Source organism: Macaca fascicularis, chromosome 6, assembly GCF_037993035.2.
Source record: "Macaca fascicularis isolate 582-1 chromosome 6, T2T-MFA8v1.1".
In the NCBI taxonomy this organism is placed as follows: Eukaryota; Metazoa; Chordata; class Mammalia; order Primates; family Cercopithecidae; genus Macaca; species Macaca fascicularis.
In genome coordinates this window covers 152,161,520-152,185,832 of record NC_088380.1, presented here as the reverse complement: position 1 = coordinate 152,185,832, position 24,313 = coordinate 152,161,520, and the positions used below count along the sequence as shown (strand labels likewise).

Here is a 24,313-nt window from a genome sequence, read left to right as displayed (position 1 = left end):
GCAGAGAATTAATCTAGGACTGGACTCTGGAAAAAGAACAATTGACCTGGATTTCAGTACTCTATTGGACCTAAAAGTTTTGTTGGGGTTCTGAGCACAGCATGGACTCACTAGGTTCAAAAAGTCAAGCACTTTGCCTTGCGAACAATTTATATTAACTACATCCATTGCCTGAAATCTGTATAGCAATAGTTTTTAACCCCCTCTTCCTTAATTCATTCCATCATTTTATTAAAGAGTTTGGCTCAAAGACAGATTTTCTGAGAGGAACATTTTTGTCATTATAGGAATTTGGTTTGTTAATAATAGCTTCCATTCTGGGCTAAATGTTTGCATACATTAGCTTATTGAATACCTATGAAAATCTTGTGAAATCAATATCATTATCCCCATTTTATGCTGAAACAACTGATGCTCAGAGAGGTTATGTAGCTAACCTGGGTATACATTTAGTAAATTAAGATCTCACTGTTGTAACTTGCAAAGCTTGGGCTTTTAGTCATACACTGTGCTGCTAATTTATTTACTTGTTTGCTTATTCATTATTTCTAATACATCTTAGGAACTTGGGAGCATTTTAGTTGTTTTCTAGATCCAGCTGCTGAGATCAGGCTGCACCATGCATCAGTTGTAAAGATCCTGGAGGTGAGTCCAACTCCTTAGAGTATGCAGAACCAAAAAAGACAGAGAGAGATTGGGAGCGAGGAGATTGGGGTCAAGATGTGAATCTGCTTAGGTGGAGGTGGAGAGGGAGAATGAATGGAGATGAATTACAGTAGTGAAGAGGCTAAGGCAATAGAGTGGGAGTGTTAAGTTCTCTAGTTTGTTTTTAATTTAACCAGTATGTCTTGAGCACTCACCGTGTGCCAGGCAACATGCTAAAAACCAGGGATACAAACCAGCAAACGCAGGATCCATCCCTGCCTTCATGGCTGATATGGTTTGATGTTTGTGCCCTCCAAATCTCATGTGGAAATTTGATCCCCAGTGTTAAAGATGGGGCCTAGTGGGGAGGTGTCTGTGTCATGGGGATGGATCTATCATGAATGGCTTGGTGCCATTCTCATAAGATTGAGTGAGTTCTCATTCTTTGTCTCTGTGAAATCTGACTGTTAAAAAGAGCCTGGCACCTTCCTCCCCTCTCTCTCATTTCCTTTCTCTCCACGTGACACACCTGCTCCCTCTTTGCCTTCTGCTGTGAATGGAAGTTTCCTAAGGCCCTCACCAGAAGCAGATGCTGATGCCATGTTTCTGGGACAGGTGGCAGAAGTGCAAGCCAAATAAACCTCTTTTCTTTATAAATTACCCAGCCTCAGATATTTCTTTATAGTGACACAAAATGGACTAAGACAGTGGGCTTATAGACTAACGAACACGTATGATTAATCAATTAACCTCTCAAATAAATAGAAAATGAAACTGTAGTAAGTGGGCATAATAGTCCAAGCTTAATGTAAGTTCGCTGCAGGGGAACGTGGTGCTGTGAGAGGCTCTAAGATGGCGATTTGATATTATCAAGGGTCGGGAAAGACTTCTCCGAGGAAGATGATGGTTTATCCCAGATCAGAATAATGAGTTGATTTGGTAAAGAGAGTGGGAGAAGAATTACCAAGAGAGACTAGCATGTGAAAATCATGGGAGGATAGTGTGAAGGAAGCCCGTGTGGCCAGAAAAGAGAGACAGGCTACTGGAGAGATAGGCAGGAGGCAGACATGCATGGTCATGGAACACGTTCCAGGTGCTGGCCATTATCCTAATAACTGTAGATATCTGCTGAGGATTTTAAACATAAAATGGCATGACTTGGTTTAAATTTGAATCAGATCCCTTGAGCCATAATGAGAAACAGCCTGGAAGGTGGCAAGAACAGAAGCAAGTAGTTCAGTTTGAAGGCTGACACAGTCGAATCTATGTCTAGAAGCACTGATTGCCTCCCAAGATGACCAGTTAACAGGAGTTTTGCAGTTTCTCTGGGTTGGTAGCACTGAGATAAAGGACCCTGGTTTATCTGGACAGGGGAATATAAACCTACCATGTGGTAGAGTTCATTAATTAAGAACACCTACTTTGGACACACCTGTGTTTGCCTTTTATTGATATCTTGGTTGCAATGACCATTACTGTTGATTTATAGCCAACAACCTGAGGAAAACAAAGAGTCAATCTGCTATTTGTTTTCCCATCCAATATTGTTTCCTATCCAGTAATCTGAAACCAATATTTTTTTCAGCATCATCCTGCCTCCATGCGGCCCAATTAGTTTAATGATAATTCTATACCTTTTCCTAAGCAATTGGTTTAGGAATGGCTATGTCACATATTCTGAGTCCAGAAGACATGAAAGAAGCTGGGGAGCACTGGGATGTGTGTCTGAGGAAAGTTTCTGTCTTATAAAAGAAATCCACAGGAACTGACTCTAGATATGATACCTGAAACCGCTGCAGCCTGTGAAAGGGGGAGCTGAGAAACAGAATAGAACTTTGGACCTTAACAGGATGCTTAAGCTATTACTCAAGCAAATCAATCATCTCCAGGGCTCGCTCTGCCTCTAATAAGCTTTCTGTTACGTGGGATAATAAAGTCTTTAGTTTGAACTTAGGTTTTTCTGATATGCAGATGAAAGTGTTGAAACCAATAAACCAGCTGTGTGGACCTGGGAAAGCCGATTACAGTCTTTGAGCCACTTTCCTTGTCTGTAATGTAGGTAATAGTTGTACTTGTTGCATTGAAATAGGGTTGTGAGGATTATATTATATAATATACCTTATGTGCTTAGCCCAGTGCCCAACAAAGAGTTGTTCAATAAATTGTTGCTATGGAGATGAATAATAATCCTTTCTCATATTTTAGATCAGTGAGGATGGACTCTGATTACATATGGCTATGTGTCTACAGGTCATATACTAGCCAACTGTTTGGAAGCAAATAAACAGCTATACTGTCTTTTTTTTTTTTTTTAAATCTAGGTTTATATTGGGTATCTATAGGGACATGCAAATGTACCTCTAGACTGCCTGGATATCTTTTTTTTTTTTTTTTTAACCACCTTCATAATCTGTTTCAATATAATCAATTAGATTGGTTATGCAGATGATTCAGTTTGGTCATTAGGTTGTCAGAAAACACCAGCTGGGTGATTACTGGAGCCAAAATCTTCTCTTTGGCTGTGGCCTACCTGTCTTTTGTTGAAGGATTTCACACATATGACACCACTGTGTAGGGATTGTTTTGGCAATACACATTCACTTACTCTGTCACAGGGGAACACTGAATCTTTGATATTTCTTGAATGTGCAGATCAATAGCCTAGTTTTCTTTCCTGAAATCCTAATGTGACTTTTGGACCACTGACAACGTTTCATAAGTTAGGTTGACACTCCCAAAATGAATTGGATAATTCAAAGCCAAAACTTGCTTTTATACGTCAAGTCTGAAATACTTGTTTTTTTCTTTTTGTCTCTACCTGAACTCACTGGGTGACTTCTAGAATTGTGCTTTCTTTTGAATATTCTCCTAAAGCCACATACACTCAGCGGCTGAGGTTAGACACTAAGCCGGTCTACAATTACCATGTGTGTCTGCAGGACGAAAGCTAACATTTGAGTGCAAAGTATGGTGCTAGTGGGTTTATATTGATATTATTATCTTTATTTAACAGATGCAGACCTAGGATTAGAGAGTTGAAGTAACTTGCCTAAGTCACTGGTTAGCAGGTGGTAGAGCTGGAGTTTGAGCCTAGACCTGTCTTATTCCCAAGCCATACTGGAGAAGCCATTCAACATAGTAAATAGCAACATACTGCATGGTCAAAACATGAACTGCAGTGTCAAGTGCCTGTGTCAAATTGATGACTCTGTCACTCACTAAGCGTGCAATCCTAGGCAAGTTACTTAACTGCCTTGTGCCTCAGTGTCTTCACTTGTGTAATGGGAAATACCCGCATCAAAAACTTGTTGTAAGGATTAAATGAATAAATATATATAAAGCACATAGAACAATGCATTTGAATTTATCTTGGTTTCCTTTCCTTAGTTATCAAAATATACAACTGTGTATTTTGACAATAGAGGCAGAATATTGCAGGCAGAAACTTGAATGCAGGTCTTTAAAACTATAAAGCCATTGTGTTTCCTACTATATCAGGCACAGAATGGGAGACTTTTGGGAGTTACAGAGAAAAAAACCACTAAAGGTATTATAACCCACTCAAAGGCGAATATTCATACAATCTTCTTAGACTTTTCTGGATTAGCCATGAGTGACTAGGATTTTTCTCTGCATACTGAGACTTAAAAATCAAATAGGATTTCAAATAAATGTTCAGATAAGATGCATATATATCTATATTCGCTAGAGACCTCTCATTCCCTGTTTTGTCTTTTGTCAGTAACAAAAACTTCTCTTTCCTTATTCATTTTAACTCCCTTATCTTTTGTCACTACAATAAGAGGTTTTAAATATCTTAAATTGGTCACGTATAAGCCATTCTCTAATGACTGCATCAGTTCTGAATTGGTGTGCTATAAATAAACACAAAAACTGGAATAAATTTCATTAGCAAGTAAACATAATACATATCACAGTACAACACATAAATTTCCTTCTGTGCTTGTCAAGCAAGGACTCGAGAAATGCTTGTCTCTGCAAGCTGCACCACGACTCATAAATTGCTTCACAGAATGAGGAAATATTCAGTAAACACAGACAATTAATAACCATGTTCTCAAGGGACTAAATGGAGCTACTATACATTCCCAAAGAACTAAGGAGAAGTGCTTGTCCTTATATTGTCCTTGAGGGCCACGCCACAGGGGACTGTGAATGAGTGAGACAGGCTCAGTTTGGTGGGGGAAAGACACATATAAACTCAAAACTCACCATTTTGTGTGTATGTACAGTTGTTATATTTTACCTGCCTGGAACAGATGCCTCATTTTTCTGAATAGAACACTCCCAGTCTTCCTTTGGTGAAGCTAGTCTTTCCCACTGTAGCTCTGTATGATTTGGGTGGAGTAGTTGATTTACCCTTCCTGCTTCAGAGGTGGAAGCTGACCCATATCTTGAGAATCAGAAAATTCACTTCTGTTGGTCACAGTGATTGTTTCAAGGGAGGGCAAATAATCCAAGACAGACAAATAAGACTGAAATCTGGACTTTCTATTGAAACAATTAGGAAAGAAGACTCCCTTTCTGCAGACCTGCAGCCGAAGTGTTCTCTACGTAGAAACCAACCACTTAGAATTAAGTCAACATAAAGGAGAGAAATACCTGGAGAGGAAGGAGTCAGCTGTGAAGACACCATTTGAGCATCTTGATCCAGTTATGTCTGAAGACTCTATCGCCAAACTTTTTATTAACATAAGAGAATAAATAGTACTTTCTTGTTTCAAAAAAAAAAGAAACAAGTTTGCTATTTTTTTCTTAAGGCAGTTTGAATTGGTTTCATCAGTTATAAAAAAATGTTTCTCATTAATATGACTATGATATGAAAAGTGCCATAATAGTCATATGAACAAAAGATCTTGGCATCCAGGGTGGGGAGACTAAGGAGTGCCATTCGAATTGAGCTTTGAAGGATATATAGAATTTCGCAAGTGGAGTAAGGTAGGGAAAGCCACTTCAGAGAAGAAGAACAGCATGTACAAAAAGAATCAACATTTCAGGGAGTATGAAAAATTTGGGGTGACCAGGGCATAGTGTTATGGTGGCAAGTGATAAGAGGAATGGCTGGAGAGATGGGCTAGAGCCTAGTTATGCGTTGCACACCATACTAGGCATTATATACCATGCTAGGGAACATACATATAAGAGCAGTGTGAGCCATACATATGTAGCATATATACACCATGGAATATTATGCAGCCATAAAAAAGGATGGGTTCATGTCCTTCGTAGGGACATGGATGAAGCTGGAAACCATCATTCTCAGCAAACTATTGCAAGGACAAAATACCAAACACTGCATGTTCTCATTCATAAGTGGGAATTGAACAATGAGAACACTTGGACACAGGAAGGGGAACATCACACACTGGGGCCTGTTGTGGGGTGGGGAGAGGGGGGAGGGATAGCATTAGGAGATATACCTAATGTAAATGATGAGTTAATGGGTGCAGCACACCAACCTGGCACATGGACACATATGTAACAAACCTGCAGGTTGTGCACATGTACCCTAGAACTTAAAGTATAATAAAAAGTAAAAAATAAAAAATAAAAAACAGCACTGTGAGCCATAGGAGAAATGATGTGATTAGATGTGAGTGTTGAATTACTGACTATGGTGGCAGAATGGGGAATGGGTTGAAGTATGGAGACCTGTAAGCAGAAAAGTTGACTTGGAGGCTCTGGCATTGAGTAAGGTCAGTAAATATATGGCATAATTGCTGTCTTTTCCCAATCCTGGATCTAACGCACACTGCTAATTGACCACCCCCCTTTCCAATTTAGTATTCTCAGCACAGTGTTCCAGACAGTGACTATCAATAATTTGTCGATTCTGCTGCTCACACGGAAATCTACCTGCTCTTCCAGACCATTCAGTAAGTAGTTGACATGGATGCCATAATGGGACTGAAACTCTCTTGCGTTGACTCTTGCTTTCGATTCTTGGGTTGTATTGCAGAGTTAAAACTCTTCTTTTTTAACTTGTAGAAGTAAATAGGTGAGTGTTTGCTGAGCAGAAAAAAAATATTTTGAGTGAAATCTCAATCTCTAAGAGAGACTGCAACTTTCCTTCTTCTCTCAATGCAAGCAACAGCCCTACTCCAGCCATCAAAACAAAGTTGAGGGACTCCATGGGGGCCAGTGTCTAGCTCAAGCTACTTTTAATGGGATAGGAAGCATGGGCATTTCCTTGAGGTCACAGCTTTAAATCTGACCTGTGGCCATAAGAAACACCTTCTGACAGCTCCTTGGCAGCTGCTGTGAAATGAGATATGGATCTCAGGACCATTCATTGTAGCAGGAGTCCACTTCAGCAAAGCTGTGCTGGAGTTACTGCTGGAGAGGGAGTGCTAAACTGAAAGGAAAAGGTATAAATGGAGACAGAGCTACTCTATCCACCTGTCAAAGTGGTTTTGCCAGAGCCACCTTGAAGCCCATTGGGTTAAAGGCTACAGTGAGAGCTTTCACTGGAGAAAGAACAATGTTGGGCAGTGGGGGGTGCATTCCTTTGCTGGCTCAGAGTTAGATTAAAAAAGCAGGAGCTTTAGAGTTGAGAAGTGGCCCACCCCACAGATAGCAGAGAGGAGCTGTATTCCTCAGATCTGTCAGATAAAGGATATTTAAAGTCATATACAATTTGCATTTCAATTCAAGAAGAGAAATTCCTCATTTGGAGGGCAACAGGAGCCAGGAAGAAAGAAACCTGGTTCTTGGGTTCTAAGGTTCAGATGGCCTTCTTCATTCTACTTCTTAGTATAGTCTTGTTCTTGCTTGCTCAAATGGAAAGGAGAATGCACAATTATTTTTTAGAATCCAAGGTTTTACAACAAAGTAGATCCAAAGCAGATAAACAATTGAGGATTTCAGATTTCAAAAGCCTGTATCAGTTTTCAAAAATTCAGAGAAGAAAACCTGGACACAGTAGTGTGTATAAAAAGAATTATCACCTACCAAGGAACAACAATTTGCCAGCACTTCCTCTATACGACTTATTTACATTCTTCAATATTTCCTTCATTTTACTTTACAGAAGTAAGTTACTCAGCTTACACGTCTAGCAAATGATGAAGCCTGGATTTAATGACACATCTATCTAATTCCCTTTTTTTTTTTTTTTTTTGAGATGGAGTCTTGCTCTGTCGCCCAGGCTGGAGTACAGTGGCGCGGTCTCAGCTCACTGCAACCTCTGCCTCCTGGGTTCACGCCATTCTCCTGCCTCAGCCTCCCGAGTAGCTGGGACTGCAGGCGCCCACCACCTCGCCTGGCTAATTTTTTGTATTTTTAGTGGAGACGGGGTTTCACCGTGTTAGCCAGGATGGTCTCGATCTCATGACCTCATATCCACCCGCCTCGGCCTCCCAAAGTCCTGGGATTACAGGTGTGAGTCACCGCGACCGGCCCACATCTATATAATTTCTAGACCGTTGTTGTTTCGTTGTACCTTGATATATTCTGGTATAGAAAATGCCTTGAGGAACAGATGTCCCTAGCCAGGATGAAATAGAATGACCTAAAAATCTCTAAAAATAATGATAATGGGCGCACTGCTGAACACATAATTGGAATCTCTTCAATTAATCCTCAGAATAACACTATGCTTTGGGTTCTATTACTTGCCAGTTTTACAAATGAGGAAATTTAGAGATGCTGGTTGACTGGCCTAAGGCCTCGCAGACATTCAGTAATGAAGTTGGGGTTAGGATTCAGATCTACCTTGCTTTCAAGACCCATCCTCCTAATCACTAATGCTGGTGTGGCACATATTAATAAAGACTTATTAATGGAGGCACATTAGATTATTTTAGAGGGTGTATAAACAAATACTTTTTATAAGTAGTTGTTTCACTACCAAATTCACTCTTTCACTTTTAAATTCTACATGAATGTCCACAGCCAGTATAAGTCCCTTCCTCCGTGAAGCTTCCCTCTGAATTCTGCTGCCTTACTGCTTGTACCACAAAACTGGACTTTTTACATGAATATCTGGTGGTAATATGTCGTTATTGTTTCTCTTCAATTGTGACCAGAGATAGCAAAAATATCTCAAATCATGTCCTAACTTTGAAAGATGGATAGCAGCTACTGAAGTGCTGTGCTGGAAAGGAATTTGAGGTTGCACGTGAGCTTAGTAGGAAAGGACACCATGATCGATACTAATGTCTGTCTTGGGGCAGGTGAGGTGAGAAGAGGCCTGTGTGCTGCACATTTGTCATTCTTGTGCCTTGGTTCTCCAGCTTGCAGGTAACTCTTTGAGAAAATGATCCATGGCTGCTTCATACACTGCACTTCCCTCAGCATGTCACATATCTATAGATTCACTGATCCTGTCTCTCATTTCTTTTGAAGACCATTTCTGAAATTCCATGAGAATCAGAAGCCATTCAGTGAGTCTTCTGTGAATAATAATAATTTAAAAAACATAAAAAAAGAATGAGAAGCCATTATATTTTCACTGTCGATTACAGGTGTAGAATCTGTACTTCTGGTTTGAAGACTGTCTTGGTCCGTCTTCTGTTGCTTATCACAGAAACCTGAAACTGGGTAATTTATAAAGAAAAGGAAATTTATTTCTTAAGTTATGGAGGCTGAGAAGTCAAAGGGTGAGAGGCAGCATCTGGTAAGAGCCTTTTTGCTGTTGGTGACTCTATAGAGTCCCAAGGTGGCTCAGAGAATTACAGACAAGGGGGCTGAGCCTGTTCACATGCTAGCTCAGGTTTCTCTTCCTCTTCTCATAAAGCCACCAATTCCCCTCCTATGACAACCCATTAATCCATTAACCCATTAATCCATGAGTGAATTAATCCATTAATGAGGACAAAGCCCTCATGAGCCAATCGCCTCTTCACAACCCTACCTCTCAATACTGCCACACTGGGGTTGAAGTTTCAACATGAGTTTTGAAGGCGTCATTCAAACTATAACAAAGACAAAATAGCTGCTTACCGAAGAGCATTGCCTTTTCCTTTCTCCCTACACTGTAATCCAGTAAGTACTGAACAGGAGACTTAAGGATGTGGGAGAGAAGCCAAGAAATGGAATGGATCAGTAAAGCAATGCATTTGGCCAAAATGAGCTTCCACAATAACATTTGGGAGACAGTTTTTCTCCTATGCGAATCCAGTCTTAGTCAATCATTTTGTTCCTTTGATCTCATGTCTCTCTGACTTTCTCTATGATTTTATTACTTGTTGCCAAAGAACGGATGGCTGATAGCTAGGAATGATTGGTCCATGGTCTCTGCTTGAGATTTCACCAGCATCATGTTAGGGTGAAAAACAGCAGCTGTCAAGATCTGTTCACAGTGGGCTATTGATCTAGACAAGTGCCTGCATTGGACTCAGAGATATCAAATTGTAGCCGGGGAATAATGATCTGGAAACAGAATCCTGTATATTCATCTAGCTTAGGCATTTCTTGACAAAACTATGCAGTAAGCAGAGTGCCAATTCAGGCTCTGCTCATCTCTCCTTTGGCCATGCTCTGTTTATTCTTTACACTGTTCTGAGATGTTTATTATCTCCAGGGCAGGGTCCTCTTTTCTTGAGAAAATATAATCTGTTTTTTATATTATTTCCTCAATTCTAACTCACCCAGCAGCATCCTGGGTCACATTCCTTCAGAACCTTTTCTCTTAGCTTGTTGACTACATGCTGTTTAGAATAAGTTATCCTCAGGCGGCTAATGCATTTTCCCTTCTAAATGGCACTTGCAAGCATAACGCGCTTTTTAAAAAAATGGCTTGTTTGTTTTTAACATCCTGGAATCATGTCCATGGTGTGAATCTCAGGCATTGGGACAGGCCAGTGGAGGAAGTACCTTTGGTTTAGAGGTTTTCACTGAATCATACAGTGACGGGGCCATTCTTCTGTTTGAATGCTTCCAGGCAGTGGATCTCAACCAGCATCCCTAGCAGAAGTGAGCTGTCAAACGATTAACAATAATGTGTGAACTGATTTTTGCTGTAACTGAGGCTTCATATGGGTAAACTCACATCTGTTCTAATTTATAGTTAAGTGGATCATGCCATGCTGCACAGAGTTGAGTAAGACTTGGCGTAAATAAAAAATACATAGCGTACCATTAAGCTGGTGCCAAAAGAGACCGTATACTTACTGAAATGTAAGGAAAAGCAGGCCTTGTATACATATATGAAAGTCAAAGTTAAGGCAGACAATGCTTTTACTCAGACATTTGTTGGAAATCACTATTCTAGAGTGTTTTGTACCTTTTTCTATTTCCAGAGACTAGCTTGATGTCTGACATAACGAAGGCATTCAAGAACTGTTTTGTAACCTAAGCAGTAAGATTGAGGCTAGCACCTGCTTTTTAACCTCATATGCCCCAACATGAGGCAATCTTGATTTAGGTGATCCTGCACTTTCTCCAAAAAGAATAATATTTTTAAAAAAAGGTTTTGGTCCAATTGAACATACACACTTCTAAGTCTATAGATGAAGTACCATAGTTGCTGATGTACAAATAGTATTTATTTAGTTCTTTATATATAGATACGTACCTCAAGAGGTAATATATTAATTTAGAAATACTGCTTTTCCCACTTTTATATTTTTTGAGACAATTTTATTCAAACTCTTCAGATGCATTTTTGATATCTTCTTTCTTAGAGTGCTTTTGACACTGTTCTCTCTTCTCCTATTCCTATTTCTTCTGAAGATTCATGTTGTTCAAAGGAAATGTAGGCTGTTGCCCAAAGATATTTCATAGTTGACAGTATAACACTAAATTATGCATGCAGAACCCCATTGGCACCAATAGGCCTGATGCTGGTTCTGGTGTCCATTAATTCTTTATTTCAAGAGTCCTTTTGGTGGCTTAGAAAGCACTGCTGTTAGTGCTGGAGTCATCGAGTGAGTGCATTTTTTCTCAGTCTTCCCTGTCAGTAAAAGAATATGGGAATAAGCTGTCTCCTCGAATTTACTTTTGGACTTTATTCTGCCTAGAGGATTAGGAGGGGGAGCCGGGAGCTGATGTAGGAGGATCAGAACAGGAAAGGAAGACACAGTAGTGTGGTCCTGCCTTGGGCTGGATTGTGAAAATTTGGAGCATTGAGCTAGAAAAGGCTGTGGAGATGACGGAATTCAACACCTTCATAATTTAGAAAAGAAACACACAAAAAGATTAGGGAAGGCATGTTTCCCAGGATGTCTCTTCTGTTGACTCCAAAGGCCATACTCTTAACTACTGTACTGTCCTCCAGAGAAATCTGTGATTCCTGACCTTGCTCATCCTTCACTATGAATCCTTAGGCAAAAGACTTAGCCTCCATGAACCTGAGTCTCCCATTATCTTCAAAATGGAGTAATCATCCTCATGGCGATTTTGTAAGCAGAGGTGAAAATGATATACATAAAGTGCTCAATCCGTTTGACACTGTAGCTCAATATATGGTAGCTACTGTTACTATTATTAATATTAGAGTTGTGATGATTATTATTTTGCATTGTAGGTCTTTTTCTAGGCATTAAGTGCTCTCACTGTCAATATTAGATCAACGAGACAGAAGATTAACAAAGATATTCAGGACTTGAACTCAGCTCTGGACCAAGTGGACCTAACAGAAATCTACAGAACTCTTCACCCCAAATCAACAGAATATACATTCTTCTTAGCACCTCATCACACTTAGTCTAAAATTGACCACATAATTGGAAGTAGAACTCCTCAGCAAATGCGAAAAACAGAAATCATGACAAACAGTCTCTCAGACCACAGTGCTATCAAATTAGAACTCAGGATTAAGAAACTCATTCAAAACCGCACAACTATATGGAAACTGAACAACCTGCTCCCGAATGACTACTGGGTAAGTAACAAAACGAAGGCAGAAATAAAGATGTTCTTTGAAACCAATAAGAACAAAGACACAACATACCACAATCTCTGCGACACATTTAAAGCAATGCGTAAAGGGAAATTTATAGCACTAAATGTCCACAAAAGAAAGCAGGAAAGAACTAAAATTGACACCCTAATATGAAAATTAAAGAACTAGAGAAGCAAGAGCAGACAAATTCAAAAGCTAGCAGAAGACAAGAAAACTCAAATCAGAGCAGAACTGAAGGAGATAGAGACACGAAAAACCCAAAAAATCAATGAATCCAGGAGCTGGTTTTTTTTTTGAAAGTTCAACAAAATAGATAAACTGCTGGCTAGACTAATAAACAAGAAAAGAGAGAAGAATCAAATAGATGCAATAAAAAATGATAAAGGGAATATCACCACTGATCCCACAGAAATGCAAACTACCATCAGAGAATACTATAAACACTTCTATGCAAATAAACTGGAAAATCTAGAAGAAATGGATAAATTCCTGGATACATACACCCTCTCAAGACTAAACCAGGAAGAAGTCAAATTCTTGAATAGACCAATAACAAGTTCTGAAGTTGAGGCAGTAATTAATAGTCTACCAACTAAAAGACGTTCAGGACCAGATGGATTCACAGCCTAATTCTACCAGAGGAGCTGATACCGGTAATTCCTTCTGAAACTGTTCCAAACAATAGAAAAAGAGGGACTTCTCCCTAATTCATTTTATGAGGCCAGCATCATCCTGATACCAAAACCTGCTAGATACACAACAAAAAAAGAAAATTTCAGGCCAATATACCTCATAAACATCGATGTAAAAATCCTCAATAAAATACTGGCACACAGAATCCAGCAGCACATCAAAAAGCTTATCCACCATGATCAAGTCGGCTTCGACCCTGGGATGCAAGGCTGGTCCAACATACACAAATCAATAAACTTAATCCATCACATAAAGAGAACCAATGACAAAAACTACATGATTATCTCAATAGATACAGAAAATGCCTTCGACAAAATTCAACACCCCTTAATGCTAAAAACTCTCAAAAAACTAGGTATCGATGGAACATATCTCAAAATAATAAAAGCTATTTATGACGAACCCACAGCCAATATCATACTGAGTGGGCAAAAACTGGAAGCATTCCCTTTGAAAGCAGCACAAGACAAGGATGCCCTCTCTCACCAGTCCTATTAAACACCATATTGGAACTTCTGGCCAGGACAATAAAGCAAGAGAAAGAAATAAAGGGTATTCAAATAGGAAAAGAGAAAGTCAAATTATCTCTGTTTGCAGATGACATGATTTTATATTTAGAAAACCCCATCGTCTCAGCCCAAAATCTCCTTAAGCTAATAAGCAACTTCAGCAAAGTCTCAGAATACACAATCAATGTGCAAAAATCAAAAGCATTCCTACACACCAGTAACAGACAAACAGAGAGCCAAATCATGAGTGAACTCCCATTCACAATTGCTACTAAGAGAATTAAGTACCTAGGAATACAACTTACAAGGGATGTGAAGGACCTCTTCAAGGAGAACTACAAATTACTGCTCAAGGAAATAAGAGAGGACACAAACAAATGGAAAAACATTCCATGCTCATATATAGGAAGAATGAACATTGTGAAAATGGCCATACTGCCCAAAGCAATTTATAGATTCAATGCTATCCCCATCAAGCTACCATTGACTTTCTTCATAGAATTGGGAAAAACTACTTTAAACTTCATATGGAACAAAAAAAGAGCTTGCATAGCCAAGACTATCCTAAGCAAAAAGAACAAAGCTGGAGGCATCATGCTACCTAGCTTCAAACTATACTACGAGGCTACAGTAACCAAAACAGTACAGTAGTGGTACCAAAACAGATATTTTGACCAATGGAACAGAACAGAGGTGTCAGAAATAACACCACACATCTACAAGCATCTGATCTTTGAGAAACCTGACATAAACAAGCAATGGGGAAAGGATTCCCTATTTAATAAATGATGTTCAAAAAACTGGCTAGCCATATGCAGAAAACTGAAACTAGACCCCTTCCTTACACCTTATACAAACATCAATTTAAGATGGATTAAAGACTTAAACATAAGACCTAAAACCATAAAAATCCTAGAAGAAAACCTAGGCAATACCATTCAGGACATAGACATGGGCAAAGACTTCATGGCTAAATCACCAAAAGCAATGGCAACAATAGCCAAATTGACAAATGAGATCTAATTAAATCATAGAGCTTCTGCACAGCAAAAAGAAACTATTACCAGAGTAAACAGGCAACCTACAGAATAGGAGAACATTTCTGCAATCTATCCATCTGACAAAGGGCTAATATCCAGAACCTACAAAGCACTTAAAGAAATTTATATGTAAAAAACAACCCCTTCAAAAAGTGGGCTAGGATGTCAACAGACACTTCTAAAAAGAAGACATTTATTCAGCCAATAAGCAAATGAAAAAAACTTCATTATCACTGGTCATTAGAGAAATGCAAACCAAAACCACAATGAGATACCATCTCATGTCAGTTAGAATGACAATCATTAAAAGGTCAGGAAACAACAGATGCTGGAGAGGATGTGGAGAAATAGGAACACTTTTACACTGTTGGTGGGGGTGTAAATTAGTTCAACCATTGTGGAAGACAGTGTGTTGATTCCTCAAAGATCTAGAGCTAGAAATGCAATTTGACCCAGCAATTCCATTACTGGGTATATACCCAAAGGATTATAAATCATTCTACTATAAAGATACATGCACACGTATGTTTACTGTGGCACTATTCACAATAGCAAAGACTTGGAGCCAACCCAAATGTCCATCAAGGATAGACTGGATAAAGAAAATGTGGCACATATACACCATGGAATACTATGCAGCCATAAAAAAGGATGAGTTCGTGTCCTTTGTGGGGACATAGATGAAGCTGGAAACCATCATTCTCAGCAAACTATCACAAGAACAGAAAACCAAACACCATATGTTCTCACTCATAAGTGGGAGCTGAACAATGAGAACACATGGACACAGGGAGGGGAACATCACACACCAGGGCCTGTCAGGGGCTGGGGAGCTGGGGGAGGGATAGCATTAGAAGAAATACCTAATGTAGAAGATTGGTTGATGGGTGCAGCAAACCACCATGGCAAGTGTATACCTATGTAACAAAACTGCATGTTCTGCACATGTACCCCAGAACTTAAAGAATAATAATAATAATAATAATAATAATAATAATAATAATAGAAAATCTCCATTTCTCTGTATCCTAACACAGGTATTGTCAAGTTTACATTTTTTTGTCATTAGTGTTTATGAAATGGCATCTCATTGTTGTTTTAACTTTCATGTTTCTGATATCTTAACAAAGTTTACCATCTCTTTATGATGTTAATGGCCATTTAGATTTTCTCTCTTTAAGACCTGTCTGCTTTATAGCAGCATGATTTATAATCCTTTGGGTATATACCCAGTAATGGGATGACTGGGTCATATGGTATTTCTAGTTCTAGATCCTTGAGGAATCGCCATACTGTTTTCCACAATGGTTGAACCAGTTTACAATCCCACCAACAGTGTAAAAGTGTTACTATTTCTCCACATCCTCTCCAGCACCTGTTGTTTCCTGACTTTTTAGTGATTGCCATTCTAACTGGTGTGAGATGGTATCTCATTGTGGTTTTGATTTGCATTTCTCTGATGGCCAGTGATGACGAGCATTTTTTCATGTGCCTGTTTGCTGTATGCATGTCTTCTTTTGAGAAATGTCTATTCATATCCTTTGCCCACTTTTTGATGGGGTCGTTTGTTTTTTTCTCATAAATTTGTTTGAGTTCTTTGTAGGTTCTGGATATTAGCCCTTTGTCAGATGAGTAGATTGCAAAATTTTTCTCCCATTCTGTAGGTTTCCTGTTCACTCTGATGGTAGTTTCTTTTGCTGTGCAGAAGCTCTTTAGTTTAATTAGATCCCATTTGTCAATTATGGCTTTTGTTGCCATTGCTTTTGGTGTTTTAGACATGAAGTCCTTGCCCATGGAGACACATGCACATGTATGTTTATTGCAGCACTATTCATAATAACAAAGACTTGGAATCAACCCAAATGTCCATCAGTGACAGACTGGATTAAGAAAAAGTGGCACATATACACCATGGAATACTATGCAGCCATAAAAAAGGATGAGTTCATGTCCTTTGCAGGGACATGGATGCAGCTGGAAACCATCATTCTCAGCAAACTATCGCAAGAACACAAAACCAAACACCGCATGTTCTCACTCATAGGTGGGAATTGAACAATGAGATCACTTGGACTCTGGAAGGGGAACATCACACACTGGGGCCTATTATGGGGAGGGGAGAGAGGGGAGGGATGGCATTGGGAGTTATACCTGATGTAAATGACGAGTTGATGGGTGCTGACGAGTTGATGGGTGCAGCACAGCAACATGGCACAAGTATACATATGTAACAAACCTGCACGTTGTGCACACGTATCCTAGAACTTAAAGGATAATAAAAAAAAAAAAGAAAAAAAGAAAAAGACAAAGAAAGATTTAAAAGTGGGGGAAAAAAAGAAAAACAATGTATCAGGGAAATAAAATCCGGGAGATATATGATAGTGTTAAGACAAATATTTAAGGAAAAAACCATTATCAGAAATAAAATGAATTCCTAGACATTGATAAAAAGCTATAGTATACTGGTAAATATTTAATAGGCACTCAGGGGAAGGGGAAGACTTATTTCTAGTGTTTTTCAATTTCTGTGGTGAAAATATCCTTACCTTGGCCAATTTCAAGCCACCAATGTGAAGTTAACTGACTCACAAAATTCTAAAAATTTAACATCAGCTCTTATGGGTTGCAACTCTTATGAGTAAAAGTTAGTTTCAGCATCTTCACTCAACAAAAGGTTCAATTCACTGGGAAAATAAAGCAATTAAAAACAAAACTAAAAAAACTAAAACAACAACAAAAAAGACCTGTCTGCTAACGTCTTTTACCTATTTCTCTCTCTCTCTCTCTCTTTTTTTTTGATTGATTTATATTAGTTTTGGATACTAATCCTTTGTTAGTTATGTATATTGCAAATATCTTCTCCCATATTGTAATTTATGTTTTAACTTATTGATGGTGCCTTTTTGTTGAGAGGAACTGTTAGGTTTTAAATAGTCAAATTTACCTCATTTTTCCTGTGGCTTGTACATTATATATATTATTTAAGCAAATCCTTTTCTACCCCAATATTGTAAGTGTATTCCTCTATATTCTCTCAAGTTTTTAAATTTTGTTTTTTCTTTAAATTTGGGGTATTAACCCACTAGGGCCTGGTATAAAATATGGCTATATGTTAATTTATTTTACAACATTGAGATCAATTAAATAATTGTCCTACCATTATTTATTGAGCAGGCCTTCTTCCTCCGTTGGTTTATAATGCCACACTCATCATATATCATGTTGTCATATATAGGAGTTTGCATCCATTGTATTCTGTTGATTGTTTATTGTTCATATGCCTATATCATGCTGTCTTCATTAGTATAGTTTTGTAATATGTTTTGTTATTGACAGTTGGTGAATCCTCCAACTTGTACTTCAAAGCTGTCTTGATGACACTTGGCCTTGCCTTTTCCGAGTGAATTTTCTTTTCTTTCCTTTTTTTGAGATGGAGTCTCGCTCCGTCGCCCAGGCTGGAGTGCAGTGGTGCAATCTGGGCTCACTGCAAACTCCGTCTCCCGGATTCATGCCATTCTCCTGCCTCAGCCTCCCAAGGCGGGACCACAGGCACCTGCCACCATGCCCGGCCAATTTTTTTGTATTTTTTCTGTAGGGACGACGGAGTTTCACCTTTCCAAGTGAATTTTCTTGAACCATCACTGCTCTCTTTATATTTTGATTTCCCATGTTTGATAGTGACACCGATTCCAAGAAACATTTGTATATTATATATTAAAAAAAACTCACCGATGTGAGTGTAATGACAAATGCCAATATACAGATCTTAAAGCTAAGAGACAATAGAGGATGGTGGGGACTGTGCAAAACTGAAGAACACGTGCCCTTTTCCAAGGGGACAATTCTCATCAGCTTCAGCTACTTTTGGCCATCTGGGAGTATAGACTAAGTTAAAGAGAAAAAAGAAAATTCAGGAGAATCTGGAAAGTTGTATTTTCTTTTTCAATATGAATTTTTCTATTTATTAAATCTTTTTTTTTCTTTCTGTACCTCTTAGCTCCTACCTACTTTTGTTAAATATTATGTCAATTCTTTATAAAATGTGTGCACTAAAGAAAATATCTCCAAGGCCCAACCCAAGGCACTTTCCCAACATCGGATTTAAATAGTTTCCAGATCACATTGAATAGGAAAAAGGCAGATAAAAGCGTAAGTTTGAAGCAAAGAATCTTGGGGCTGTCATGTGACATTGAGGTGCTATGTTTGTAAGCTCATCAGTGGATCCAGAGTATAGTCCTATGAGCCCCAAGAGTCCAAAGTAATTATTTCAGTGCTAGATGTTTTAGCTCTAAATGTTTGAGACAGTTTTCAGGGAATTATGGCATGGGGCATTTTAATAAGAGGATTTTAGATGGCAAAAACAATACATTCTACTATACTGAGACCTCTGTGACCCCACCTGCCATCTTGCCCTCCTCCCTCTGGTTTTCAAGCTGTGTTCTTTCTTCTTGGAAGTGACTTTTATTATAATTATCTCACTTTCCTCCACATCTTTATTACAATCAGTATGTAATATTTATGTTTCTGAGATTGCATCTTAATAAAATAATGGGGCCCAAAGTTGTCTTCTTAGAATTATATATGCAATAGGTTTTCCTTTTAAGTATTAGCTACAGTTTGAAACCTGCTATGTGGGGACCTCTGTAAGTGGTCTTCTAAAGCTAGAGTTATATGTTTTGGGAAAAACCAATCTACTTCTTTCATATTTTGCTGTTTATTTGACTACTGATTATCTTGAAGAATAGACTGTTAGGTCCAAAATACCTAACCCAGGTCTAAAACACCATTTAAGATCTAAAACACTATTTTGCTTTAGCTTGCCCACAGAATCATGTGGGCAACCAAAGCTGGCATAAGCTCCTATACCAGGAAGTAGCAAGTATTGAACAATGTCTACACCAATTTTCATTACAGAACAAGATAGGACAGCACGTCATTTTTCTACTCTCTGCTTCCTGGGTGCTGAAGGAGATGTATGCTATTTACAAGGTTTATTTTTTACAAATGATGATGCCAGAGATCATATCATGATAAGATATAAAATATAGAAATGTTCTATGTTTCTTCTGTCTTTCTGTTTTTTCGTCATAGAATCTATCTTGCTCCAGACAGATCTGTTTAAAAGGAAACATTCATGTACTTGAGCTGACCCATGCCAATGGCACTGTCCTTCACTCACTCAACAAACACTGTTAAGGCTTTAGGTATATAGTGACACCCAAGACAGACATGGCTTATGCTCTTCTAGTACTTGCATTGAATAGCAAGGGTAAGATATAGCCAGTTAACATCTAAATTAATAAAAAATAATTTTAGATAATAATAAGTACTTGGAAAAAATTAAAGGAATGGAGTTGAGGATGACTGTGTGTGTGAGAGAAGGGGGTGAGGAGAACTATGTTTTGAGCATAAAAGCAGCTTTGAGTATGCTGTAATAGTGTATATCATTATCACATAAATAAAGCACAAGTGCCAGAATACATTGTAACGCCCATTTGGTGGGGAGCACAGCATGGAACAGCTTAAGTTAGGCATCTCTTAGGTTTTCTTGTAAAATCACAGTGGTTGTATTAGTAGTGCTGGTGGTAGTAATGGTGCTAATATCAATAATAGTACTAGCAATGATGAAACTGACAGCTGTGAAATATATTAAGAATGGTTGGCTGGGAGTGGTGGCTCAGGCCTGTTATCCCAGCACTTTGGGAGGCCGAGGCAGGGGCATCACCTGAGGTCAGGAGTTTGAGTCCAGCCTGGCCAACATGGTGAAACCCTGTCTCTACTGAAAATACAAAAAATAGCTGGATGTGGTAGTGTGCACCAGTAATCCCAGCTACTAGGGAGGCTGAGGCAGGAGAATCACTTGAACCCAGGAGGCAGAGGTTGTAGTGAGCAGAGATCGCACCATTGCACTCCAGCCTGGGAGACAGGGCAAGACTCCATCTCAAAAAAAAAAAAAAAAAAAAAAAAAAAAAAGAATGGTTTTGTGTTTGTATCACTGTAACATTAACATTAAGACTTTGAAAAAGTTGTTTTCCCCCTTCCCATGTGTATGTTCAAAGAGGCAGTTAGAACTGATGACCTCTATGTTTCCTCTCACACTGTTACTAAATGAAAAAAGTGTTTAAATTCTCTTGGTCCTCATGTGCCTTCTTCTTATACTGGGTTTTTCTTCCCACTGGTTATTCATTATTCATTTCATCTTCATCTTCATCTTCAAGTTTTCCTTTAATAGTTAGCCATATGATTCAGTTCTGAGAAATGCTTTTTTTTTTTTTTTTTTTGGCAGAGAAGTCCCAATTCTGGGCAAGACTTTAGGACTATTCCAAGGAGAAAACAGAGTATTGAAAATGTATGGACATAGCATGGTGTAGAAATGAGGGGACTAGGTTCTAGAGTCAGAGGTACCTGGGTTCACGTCCTGATTCCACCATTCCCAGGCATGGGGCACTGGACAAATGGCTTCACCTTTCTCACATTTTCTTTGCTGGCATATGAAGTGGAGGCAATGGTAGTATCTCCTTCATTGGATTTTTATGAGGTTATAATGAAATAATGCATGTAAAATGTCTGTTATGCAGTGCCCAATCAATGTTGGTTGTTAATATTATCACTATTTCAGTACACCTGAAGACCTTTAGAACTGGTTATTTTTTCATGATCAGTTTCTGATCTGAATTGAATGTGAGATAATTCCAGTTGGAAGAGTCTTTGGGTCTAACCTCCCGTCTGAGGCAAATGGCCTTTATTTAGACCCCATAAATGATAGATGTCTATTCTCTGCTTGACTATGTTCTGCCTTGAGCAGTTCACTTTATCTTTCCATTGATAGAATAGCTTTGATAAAAAGATAAATTTTGAAAATAGTGGAAATAGCCTGGAAAGGGAGAAAGAACGGATTATCTCACCTCCAGAGGAATTATTTGCCTTAAAAATATAATAATTCAGTAATGTTTCTCCAAGGCTACAGTTTTATCACTGGGTTAGTCCTTTAAGAATACACATCTTCAAAGTTTGGGATCTATGCCCCCAAAAGAAGTCCCAGGCAATTTTCAGTTGTTAAAGTGGTGAAACTCTGAAAGAATATTTTCATTCCTTTTAGACATGCATCTACTTCTTCTGGTGGATAGAAACAGCTGTTTAATGGCTGCCTAGTAACATTGCCTAGTGGCTGAGAACTGGTTGTGCCATGGTTTCACCCAGTGGAATACCCAAGGGCAATTAGGAAGACAATATCATTATGCAAGTTAGAAATAGGTCAGGATTTGGGACAAATACCCAGATGCTTGAGAAAGTAGCTTTGGGATTTGAAGGCCCCTGGAGTGAGAAGTTATTTGGGTTGATATGCCTGGGGCTCTCTTTGTTTTGTTCTAAGCACTTATGCAGAAGGAGAGCAATTCTGAGTACACTCCTTGGATATAAGCTTGGGTAATGCTTGTCAGTGTACTATACAGACTGAGATGGATAGACATCAGAAGCAGTATATCAGAATGGCATTGAGCATGTGCTATGGAGTTAGACAGATTTGTGTTTGATTACTGCTCTTCTTCTTAGCTGAGTGACCTAAGTGATATTATTTAACTACTTTGTCAGTTTTGTCATCTCTACATTGGGTATAACAATAGCATCTATCATAGGGAGTTGTATGGATTAAACACAGTAATGAATGTAAAGTGCTTAGAATAGTGCTAGGCAACTGGAAAGTAATTCAGCAGGATGTGTTAATGTGTTATGCCTCACTTCTCTGCTGCTACCATGTTGCCTTCAATGGCCTTCCCTCCCATTCCTTGACTTTCCCTGCAAAGAGTCCACAGTCATGGTTCAGCTGCCACAAGTGCAGAAGTATTTATTTTATCACAGGTATATGGATTTGTAAATGTGTAAGCCAGATCCACAATTGGAGAGCAGGTAGAGACGAGTGTTGTCCAGCTTATGGGTATCACCGATGGATATGCCCTAGGGAGTAAAGCTCTCACTAAAAGATCATTGACACTCTGTGGCCAGCAAGACAGAGTAGGCACGACTTGGATCCCAGAAAAAGGTTTGTGAAACTTTGTAGGTCTGATTTATTTCAAACATCGAAGGACCTTGTGGAAAGCCAGGCTTCACTTTAGAGCCTTATGCTGTTGAAATGATGCAAACATTTAGAGTCATGCTGCACACTCAAAGTGGCCAAAGACAGAATGTTAGAGGCAAGAGCTCAGGCACTGGTACCAGACAGGCTTGAGTGCCATTTATTCACTGCGTGGACTCTGTCGGCTTTCATAAATTAAATTTCTGTTTCTTCTTCAAGTGGAGATGCTAATATCCATCATGTAATATTGAATAGATCACAAGTAATGAATATAAAGTATTCAACCAGAGTTCGGTGTACGAAGTTAATACCTAGTATTTGTTATATTAAATATTATTATTGCTATTATTTAATCCTAAAACCACATTAAGGCACATAATCATCTTGTATAAAATGAACTCTATATTATATAATACTATAAATATTTATTAAGAACCATTTTAGATTCTGTGATGACTAAACCCATTTTAAATTCTGTAATGAAGGCATATAAAAACTGTTGTCCTTAAGGAATTTATGTTTCAGTTGAAGAGACAGACACAAACAATCCTAGACAAAAACCCCAAAGTGCTAAACAGAAGGTACAAGCACCATACGTTAAGGACAAGAGGGATGCAGAGATTAAATCTGCATCAGGGAAACCAAGTAAGTCTTTAAAGAGGAAGTGTTTTGATAGTAGCATTCTGGTGTGTGCACGTTCTTGTTGAGTGAGCAGTGTGAACAAAGCCTCAGAGGTAGGACTGTGTGGAGCGTGGGTTGGAAATAGTGGATGGTTAACTGTGACTGGCTGCTACAGAGTGTTGATAGATGTTGTATAAGAAGTTGGAAGATTGGGTTAAGGTTTGATCCTAGAGGGCCTTGAATATGCAAATAAAATTTCGGCAAAAATGTATTTTAAAAGAGTGACTTCATTCACTGATTCCTTTCTTCCTTTATTCAGCATTTATTTAGTGCCTGAATTTTGCCAGTTACTGTTATGGAGATAAAGCAGTGAACTAGATAAAGCTGATGAGTTTCTAGTGAGGAAGAAAGACTGTTACATAAGTAATTCTATTAAAGTATGTTGAATGCCTCGACAGCTAGGGAGGGAGGGAAGCATCTTTTTAGATGTCCCAGCCCACCACTGGGGTGGGGGCATCAGAGAGGGCTTTTAGGGGAAATGACTCTAAGCTGAAATCTAAGGAACTGACTTGGAGTTAACAGGTGAAGAGAATAGAGGGAGAATATTCTGGGTGGAAGAAATAGCACCTTATAACTTAGAGGTCAGAATGATCATGTGGGTCTCAAGAATTGCAAGTTACTTCAGTACTGGTTGAGCATTGAGTGCAAGGTGTTTGGAGGGATAAGGGGATCATAGAACATGGTGTCTCATGCTGAAGAGTCTGGATTTTTATCTTGAAGGCCTGAAAGAATTTGCATCAGTGTTTGCTTTGGGAGTAGAGAGGCAGAGTGTTTGCATGACCCAGTGGTGTTTGTATTTTGGAAAGAT

At 38.7% G+C, this 24,313-nt stretch overlaps 1 long non-coding RNA gene across 1 annotated transcript in view; it reads left to right on the top strand.

The window, feature by feature from the left end:
* The window catches only part of LOC135971154 (uncharacterized), a 66,561-nt gene extending 61,156 nt beyond the window's left edge, over positions 1 to 5,405 (top strand). Inside the window, exon 2 of the long non-coding RNA XR_010587231.2 lies at positions 5,174 to 5,405. This is a non-coding gene — a long non-coding RNA (uncharacterized lncRNA). The remainder of the gene's footprint in view (positions 1 to 5,173) is intronic.
* Positions 5,406 to 24,313: the final 18,908 nt, after the last annotated feature.